The following is a 10,580-nucleotide window of genomic DNA, read 5'->3' as shown; positions in this document are numbered from 1 at the left end:
CGTTAACGCCGAAGTCCCAGCCGATCGGCGCACGCGGTAGTTATTACACTAATTTGTGACGCGCAATCAATTAGTGCGCGTACGGTTTTCCACGAGCCCGACCTGTCGCGTACATGGACTAGCACCGTTCCTAACAATACTGACGTTACTTTAGACACTTGTGGCGGTGGTGCAGACGCACATAACACTACATCCGACTGTTGTGCGTCCTCGCTACCATGAATAGCATTCCCCGTTGGGTGAAGGAGGGAGTGATGCCTACGGGAACAGTCGTGACATCGCGACTTGGCAGTACACTTAGGAGCCCAGTGATCGGCGCTAAAGCAGTTAAAACATAGTTTATGTTCCCGTGTCCAGCGAGAGCGCTCGTCAACAGCCCACATTTTAAATCTAGCGCATACCCCTAAACCATGCGCACCAGAACAACACGGACAACTATTATTCGTCGAGTTAGACGGTTTGGTCGTAACTAACATAGTGGGATGGGACGAAAACCGCGGCTTCCCTAATCGATTTGTCTCCCTTTTGAGGTGGCTCTGTTGTGACGTCGATTTTGTATGCGCGATGAAGGCGCCGTGATCACGATGTTCGCCTACAACCTCCAATAAGGCTACGCGGTTTCGCAAAAATTTCATGAGCTCGTCAATTGTTGGATAATCGGATACCGTACTTTTTTCGAACAATTTGTGCGTCGATACCGGCAAACAACGAAAAGCAACCGAAAATAAAATAAAAGAACGTAAATCTGGAATTTTTAACAAGTTGAGGAGAGACATACTTTCACTAAATGAACACATGAAACTATAAGTTCGGAAAGGGACTCCTGTTTAACGGGCGTAGCGCCTAACAATTTGTCGACCAAAGACATAGCCACTAAACTCTATTCGCCGTAAGTTGACCCACTTGCTCGACGAAAACCGGTCGTAGCTGCGCAGGCCACCGCGTCGTCGGAGCGCTAGTGTTGATCGTTACCACCGCACCTGGCGTATACGTAGTGATTTGATTATTTTCACGACGTATCGACACTATCTCCGCGAACGCGCGCTATTATATTGCTATAATTCGTATCAATTATTTTGTATAACATTCTGTATGCACCGCGGCAGCTGACTACTACGACGAACACCACTGACCAATCACAAGCCACCTGTCTCCGACATGGGGGGTCTGAACGTTTCGGCGGCTCAGTATGCATGCGCGCAAGTGGGTCAACTTACGGCGAATAGAGTATAGACGTGGACGATAAAATCGCTCCGAAAGCGTAGACCGCACCAACGCGTAATTTTCCGCCGACAATGGTATATCTCTCACAGTATCTGCCGCACGGCCCTTTAGACATCCTTTTAAATAATATAATTTATCGATATCACATATATTGGGGCGACTATTGACCAAAGACTCAAATGCATCACAGAAAGTAGGCCAATAACGATAATCCCCGTCAAATTCGGGCAACGAAATATCAGGAAGTCGAGAAAATTGTTTTGTCGGACCCGGTTGGTTATTCGGGGTGACAGACGGTCCTAATTTACATTTAAGGTACGATAAATCAATTGTATCCACGCCTTTCGGGGTCAACCTTCCTACAACCGAACGCGACGCATTAATTAGAGTTTGAACTTCAGCTGGCAAGTCCACCGAATAATCATCCGATTCACCGAGATTAATTAAATGTTCTAAAAAAGACTCGTATTCCAATTTAAATTGAGCCCACTGACTTTCCAAATCAGTGGCTGCTATTAAAAATTCAGAAACTATATCAGGCTCCTTTAACGCATGTAATGATAATGTGTGTGTTGCTCGAATAGCTGATATTGCGGCCTTGCGCTTTGCATCGGCGAACAATTTCGATCGCGTCAACCGATCTACCCGCTGCTGCTCCTGGTTTACCATGATAAATGAAATAAAATATAAACGATAAAACACTAACTATGTAATACTATAATAATAATATAATAATATACGCTATAATATACACGCAGATAAACACTATAATAATATATAACGCGCGTCTATAAGGGCAATACCGATAATGCGTGATATCGAGGCAATTACACTAGCGGCCTACGATAACGCTCGGAACCGTGCGCTGATCACACTAATTAAGTGTCTAATACAATTTGTCCTATAATAACATTACCAATACCCACGCACAACGCTCACTGGGTCCCCCATCGACACGGAAAAACCACGCTCTGCTACCAAAATGTTTGCGCCGCCAGCACTTGCTTGAGCAGTTTGTTGAACGACTCGCGAAATGTGTGGGAGCAAATGACAGTAAATAATACTAGAAAGAAATAGGGTATACAGAATATATAATAATCAGACGTGTCTTACACCTTAAGTACAAACAATGTTATACGTTAATACGTTACAACGCCGAAGATATCTCTTCGGACAGTTGTTATAATAATAATAAATAATAATACCAATAAAATAATATAATTAAGGACACAACAAATGCGCAATATGCAAGACTAAATAAAAATATATATGACAAAAAATACAATAATAATAATAGTAACGATACCGCTAGTCGCAATGATGGCGGAATCCCACGGCGATTGATACGAATGGTGTGCGAAGTTAGTTAGTCCCGCGAGGTAGCCAAATTATGTTGTAGACGGTTCGGCGATGGTGAGCTCGTTGACCTCTTGACGGCGGCTGCGTTATACGTCTCATACACCAGACACACGATAATTCCGCGACTTATTATAGACGCACACGAAATTGCGGGCACGTGTAATTACGTGCGACGGGTGATGTTGGGAATCAAACCCGCATACAAAATAATACAAATGATCGACGATCGACGCAACTATAATATCATATGAATTATAAGGCCGTCGACATCCATACGGCACACACTGCGATCGACGAACGTATACAATATATAGAACTACAGGATTTGTCGGTCGACACACGACTACAAAGGTAGTACCAAAAAAAAAGGCACACGACACCCGGTCACGGCAACTATACCGGACGACGGTGGTGAATATACAAAAAAACCGGACCGCTGGAGAACCGGTGGTCAGCGATGCCGGACGCCAAAAACTCCGCGCAAACGCATTTCGACGTCGGACAACCAACGGAGTGACAAGACAGGTGTCCAACGGTCACACTGCTGATCACAAGCGCGAAAACGGCTCAAGTTCAAACAAATATAGAACAGTTAAGGATATATTATTCTATTATGTGGTCCCTATCTTTCTTAACATTATATCTACCCACCCTTTTATTTACCTATGACATAACCTACTTTCGGCGCCCTTGATATTAAATATATTGTGTAAGTATTTGAAAATGTCGGTCTGTAAGATATGACTCCATTAGTAAAAATAGTGTAGGAGGAAGAAATTTACGAAGTTTGAACAGAAGACCTTCATGCCAGACTTTGTCAAATATTTGGGAGATGTCTAAAAATGCACAAGTACAGTAGCATTTGTTTTCAAGAGAGGTAGATCGTAGATTGCATCAATTACTCTATGGACCTGGTGTACGGTGCTATGTACTTACGAGTGTAAAGAGATGCCTGGATACTTGGCGGGAGTTTTAAGGCAAAATCTACAAGCGTTATTGTTATTCATTTTTTAACCAGCTTAAACTTAAAAATTTAAATTTCAAAAAAATAACTGGAATTTTCAATTTTGTTTTTCGTTATCAGTTTATCACTGTCAAAAACAGTGCCGCAGTGGTGTTGCGGTTTAACCGCGTGACTGCGCGAGATAAAAATTGCGCGCATGCACATTTGCGGCGATTCACCTTAGTAATGTTGGCTTCATATATTTAGCCAGTAGCTCTATCCATTGTATATGATCTAAGTTATCAACGCACAAGAAGTCCAACTCATATATTAACGCAGTGGAAAAAACTGCAAAATAACTGAGCGGGAATCGAGCCTCAACCTCAACTGCAACCCACCACAACCTCAACCCGCCGCCGCCGATAAACTAACAACACACAGACACACAGATCCACAGAGAACCACAGACACACAGTCACACAGACACACACACAGACACAGACAACAGACACAAAGACACACACACACACAGACACAGACACACAGACACACAGACACACAGACACAGACACAGACACAGACACAGACACACACACACACACACACACACACACACACACACACACACACACACACACACACACACACACACACACACACACACACACACACACACACACACACACACACACACACACACACACACAAACACACACACAGAAGTATAATTAGGGTTGCCAACTTCAAGGTGTTCAATGTAGGACAATTTGTCTCATATCCAATTTAAACCACATAGTTTATGCCCATAGCCAAGATTTTGTTATTGGTTGGGGGGGGGGGGGGGTGAAAAGTAAAAAATTTAAAGACCACCGCTATGGTAATTATTATAAACAATTCTCATTCCCCATGTGGGCCATAGCTACACATAGGCTCTGCATAGTTTAGTAAACAATAATACTGCAACCAACAGAGTATGTATGATTTAATGATAACTGACCAAAAACATCTAAATAAAAGATATAATACCTACTTTCTTAAATCATACAGAATACGTAAATCGATAATTATTATTAGATTGTGATAATATAAAGAAAATGCAATATGTCTAAGTCTAGAACGTCCTAGTAGAATTAATAAATAATAATAATTGATGAGATTAAAATAATAATAATAAAAATGAAATATAAATAGGTATTTTCGTAAAATGTATAGGATTGTCCTATTAAAAAGTTTACTGTATTGTTGGACGTAGGACGAATGAAACAAATGTAAGACAATCCTCCCCGATGAAGGACTGTTGGTAACCCTAAGTATAATATTATCAGGTAGGCAATCTACCTGCGGTAGATCGCGGACCTGGTGCTATTTGTACGTAAGTGTATGATTTAACTCTAAAGTCTTAAAGTTATACCAAGTTTCCATTTTCACTCAATTCCACTAACGGTGAATTAATATAATCAATTAATACAAAATCCTTTTTTGTGTTACCTACTATTACTTTTATTTTATCATTTTTTTTATATTTATTACAGGCTGATTTTAGATATGTTGATCCTAGGTTGCCCATGTATTGTATAGAAGTTTCTGTAATATCTTTTAAAACTAATTAAGTTTTACAACGTCGTTGTAAGTGTTGTAACATTATTATATACATTATTGATTATGGTGTTATATAAGCCAAAAAGATAAATTTATATTGACATATTTTATTCATCTCAATACCTCTTTATAAACAGTATTTTTGGTACTGCCTTTTGTGGCTAAAATAATCAAACTACTGGCAGAGCTAACTCTTAGGTTGAATTTAATTGGGTGTTTTGTCGACGATGATTTAAGTAATTGAATTAAGTCTTTTTTTGATGATACTAAAAATGCGCTGACGTTTTTCAAATCATCTGTATTTTTCTTATAATACCAAATGATTTTATTAGAGAGCGATGAACCAGTCTTAACAAAACCGGGGGTTTTAACGATGGTCATGCCTGTTTGTTTAGCATTTACTGATTCGTTCGAATTTTCCACATGTACACGCTTAAGATCATTGGGATTTGAAGCCGAAGGAACTGAAATAAAATAAATACTTTACTATTCTATTGATAAAAATTATAAAAAATATGTGTGTAAAGATAAAATGGTTATAAATAAATATATTTTTTTTTTTCAGTAAAATTTTATGAAGAAAAATTAAGAATTTAAAAAAATAATGTTAGTGATATGTTTAACATATAAAAAATACGATTTAAAAAAATATATTAATAAAAAGAGATAGTTGTGAAGCTATAGTATTACATACATGTATATGTAATATAAATATATTATATATGTAAAAGCAAAAACAAAAATAATATAAAGCTCTCGGTTATAGCTTAGTAATACCTACCTACACATCATTATTTTGTCTAATAATAGTAATAATAAGATGTATATACGCTGGCGTTCGTTATAATAATAGTAATAACTAATTATAACTTAAAATATTATGTTTATTTGAAATATTATCAGATTATTTTAGATATATACGTACTTTTGTACACTATGAAATAATAGTACTAGTAAATCAGATCTTATAATGAGTTGATATATCTGTTTGTGCACGAAGTAAGACCGCCCTGCTAGCTCAGCATATGTGAAGTTGGTCATACTGGGTGAGGACGCTATTTCCACTCTCCCCCGTTCCACCTCGGACAGCGGCCGGGTCCCGCTGTATTGGTGTGTGTGTGTGTGTGTGTGTGTGTGTGTGTGTGTGTGTGTGTGTGTGTGTGTGTGTGTGTGTGTGTGTGTGTGTGTGTGTGTGTGTGTGTGTCTGTGTGTGTGTGTGTCTTTGTGTCTGTTGTCTGTGTCTGTGTGTGTGTCTGTGTGACTGTGTGTCTGTGTGTCTGTGGGTCTGTGGGTCTGTGTGTCTGCGTGTTGTTGGTATATTGGCGACGGCGGGTTGAGGTTGCAATGGGTTGAAGTTGAGGTTGAGGCTCGATTCCCGGTCAGTTATTTTGCAGTTTTTTCACTGCGTTAATATATGAGTTGGACTTCTTGTGCATTGATAAAATGTATATGATAACTGATAACATGATAAGTGACAAGGGGAAAACTCATTGACTTTATATTAATAGACACGAAGTGATTGCACGCCGGATGAGAAAAGATAGAGGGCGCTTTTCGGTGACTGAGTGACTGTAAAATTATCGTATACCATAAAATCATAGAGTAATTCAGTAATAGAGTACTCTATGCATATTGCATAAAATATATTATGCCATTATAATATAATATTAATATTATCATTCATAATCCCTATAATTAGGGCAGAGGACTTGTAGCATTTGTATATTTTTTTTGCACAGCCACAAAAATAACAGAGTGCGAAACAAATACGTTTCATGCTTCCACAAAGCTAGTTTTGAAATTTTATTGTGCATATAAATGCATACTTTACGTTTTTTTAGTTTGTAGGGCATATTTTACACTTTTATGCGCTATTTAATATTTTTTGAGACATATTTTACTTGAATCGATTTTTCCACAGTGACATTTTTATTTCAAACAATACAGTCAAAATGTTTGGATAAAAATTTATTTATTTTTAATTTTTGTCGTTTAATATGGTTTTTGACTGTCCTCGGTCACACATTTTTCTTAGAAGCGATAACGATTTTAACGCAAACTATACCTACGATATCACCACCACAGATACGTGTGTACACCATGCGGGCTTTTATTCGATTAGGATTTATTTATAAAACGTTTCTAGACACTACAAGAATCATTATTTTAGTATTTAGTCTCAGTCAGTTCAGCGGAATCGTGTTATCGTGTTATCATGCCGACTTATTAGCCGTATAATATTATAAATTTATTTGAACATTTAAATTTAATAATTTCAAATTTGTAATAAAATTCCGAAAGTTAAACAGCATTTAAGTAGCCGGTTAAATTGTTTTGTGTCTGAGTTTGGTGCCCGTATGTTTTCGACCGACGGTAAAGTCCTGTACTGTAACTATTGTGACGTTAAAGTAGGGAGTGAAAAACGGTTTAATGTTACGCAACACATTAATACAGATAAACACAAAAATTCCGTCAAACGTAAAGAAAAAAACTAAAATGCACTTGAATTGGGAAAAGTACAACAATTGGTGAGTAATTCTAAAAAATCATCTTTCAATAAAGACTTATGTTCTGCAATGCTATCAGCCAACATACCTCTTAATACGTAAGCTAGGTAACGTTCAATTAAAACAGTTTTTGGAAAAATATACTGGGAAACAAATTCCGGCCATTACTACTTTGCGCAAAGGCTATGTCGATGAAATTTATTCTGAAACTATTAATAAAATTAGAAATGCTGTCACTGGTAAAAAGATCTGGGTATCAATAGATGAGACCACCGACTCATTGGGCCGATATATTGCAAACGTAGTAATCGGTACTCTTGAAACCGATGGTCCAGGCCAAACATTTTTATTGAATTCCGAAGTACTGACCAAAGCTAATCATTCGACTATTGCGCAATTATTTGATAATTCGATGCATTTATTGTGGCCAGAAAAAGTGCGTCACGACGACGTCCTACTGTTTTTAAGTGATGCGGCTCCTTATATGGTGAAATCCGGGAAATCAATTCAAATATTTTATCCTAAAGTTATTCACGTTACTTGTATTGTGCACGGACTTCATCTTATTGCTGAAAAAATTCGGGCAAATTATTGTAAAGTTGATAAAATCATCGCAAATGTCAAAAAAGTATTTTTGAAGGTGCCCTATCGTGTTGCAATATTTAAAGACAAAGCGCCCAATATTCCACTACCGCCAGCACCTATTTTAACAAGATGGGGACGTGGATAAGAGCCGCTGTTTATTACTGTGAACACCTTGAAGTTATTAAATCTATTGTCGACTCTTTGGATAAGGAAGACGCTATTTCTATTCCAAATTCACAAAAGTATTTTTCTGAAGCAAGCCTTGCGGCAAATTTAGTATTTATCAAGTCACATTATGGATTTTTACCTGATACAATTACCAGTCTTGAAGCAAAAAATATTTTACTTAGTCATGCAATCGATGCAGTGCAAAATGTTAATTTGAAATTGTGTCAAGTCCCTGGTCCAATTGAAAAAATTGTTAAAGAAAAAATGAATGAAGTTCTGAAAAAAAATATTGGATATCAAAGTTTAATTCGAATTTCAAACATTTTAAATGGCGAAGAAACTTCAATGGACGAACTACCCGAAAATCTTAGCATAAACGATTTGGTCTACTACAAATACGCTCCAGTTAACTCTGTCGACGTTGAAAGGTCATTTTCAATGTTCAAAGTTCTTTTGGCAGACAACAGATAATCTTTTCAGTTTGAAAATTTAAAAAAACATTTGATCGTTAAATGTAATTTTCAAGGTAAAAGTATTATAATAATTAAATATGTAATGGCTAAAATTATTTTTATTAAACCATGGGTATTATTTTTTTTTAGAGTCAAAAGATGTAGAAAATTATGAAAATGAAGAAAATGAAGTAAAATTTATTAATTAGTATTGTTGTATTCTACTTATACAACGCCAAGAAATAAATAACACTAATTTGTGTGATAACTAAACGTATTATGATTTATTGTGAAACCGTAACGTCGACTGGCGTGTACGGTACCGATCGGCGTCGTACGCGGTGGACAGTCCCCACCGCGTGTATTATTATAATGTATTATGTCACTAAATAAGATAATTATTATAATGACTGTGCTGTATCGATGTACGATATACAACACCTCTCCCCTAACATTAAATAATTTGATTATTGATTAGCTTTTGATCTTACAAATTATCACCGTGCTTATTAGTTATTCTACTTACTGACTAAAACTTACATCTAATTTTACATTTTTTTTTTTTTTTTTTTTTTTTACATGCTAATTTATCTATATTATAAAAACAAAGTATACATACTTATAAACATGTAGCGTCGGTTTTATTTCCTAAAATCTACTGTTGTATAGCGGTCGGGCGATCTTTTCATTCTAGTCGGGCGAGAACGTGATATTGTCTCGGGTTCCCTGTCTGGCCCGTCTGTATCCTGCCCGGTCCCTTCTGGGGCCAGTTCCCCCCTTGGGTTGAGTGGGGTTTCGTTACGTTCGGCTTCCAACACTCCTGAGTCCCTATTTGGTATTTTAATGGTCTGATCTATGTGTCGCTTCCAAGTGCCCGCCTCAGTATCCACCTCAAACGCTTGTTTTCCCACATTTTTCGTAACCGTCCCTATCGACCACTTGTTTTCACTCGTCCGATAATCACGCACCGCTACTGTGTCTCCCTGTTGGATTTCGTGCTGTCGTTTACCGTGACGTTTGATTTGGGAATCCTGGTGATCGCTAACCACGTCCTTTGTACTGGGAATCAACATATCGAACTGTGTTCGGGTGCTACGTCCCAGTAATAATTTTGCTGGTGTCTGGCGCGTTGCCGAGTGCGGTGTATTGCGGTAAAATAACAGGAATTTCTGTATAAGCGTCGCGCTGGTTGTTTGGTTTTTCTTAAAGAAGTTTTTCACAATTTTAACCCCTGATTCGGCTGCCCCGTTTGTTTCCGGGTGAAACGGAGCTCCCACCAAGTGTTTTATGTTTCCGTTAACGCAGAACGTACTAAATTCCGTACCTGTGAAACATTTGGCTCCATCAGTGGTTATGGACTTGGGGACCCCAAAACGAGCAAAAAGTTCCTGCATTTTTACGATTACCACTGACGCCGTACTCGTGCTTACCTCGAACACTTCGAGCCATTTTGAAGTCGCATCGACTATTATTAAAAAAAATTTATTTTTGTAAGGCCCTAAAAAGTCTACGTGTATGCGCGTCCACACTTGTTCCGGCCACTTCCATGGCGTTAGCACTGCTTTTGGTGGTGCGGGTCTAACCTGTATACAGTTTTCGCAATTGCGCGCCGTGTTTTCAATGTCATTGTCGATTCCCGGCCACCAAAAATACGAACGCGCGATCGCTTTCATACAGCTCATTCCCGCGTGCGTAGAGTGCAATTCTGTCAACAGGGCCTCCCTGAATTTACTAGGCATAATC

The 10,580-nt window shown here is 38.1% G+C and overlaps 1 pseudogene; it reads left to right on the top strand.

Moving 5' to 3' along the window:
* Positions 1–7,416: 7,416 nt before the first annotated feature.
* LOC149057904 (uncharacterized) lies at positions 7,417–9,370 on the top strand (annotated as a pseudogene).
* Positions 9,371–10,580: the final 1,210 nt, after the last annotated feature.

This window comes from Diuraphis noxia, unplaced genomic scaffold (genome assembly GCF_037042655.1).
Source record: "Diuraphis noxia isolate RWA-SAM2 unplaced genomic scaffold, SU_Dnox_SAM2 contig0002, whole genome shotgun sequence".
Lineage (NCBI taxonomy): Eukaryota > Metazoa > Arthropoda > Insecta > Hemiptera > Aphididae > Diuraphis > Diuraphis noxia.
The sequence above is the reverse complement of the archived record's forward strand: the minus strand, read 5'-3'. Positions and strand labels throughout refer to the sequence as shown.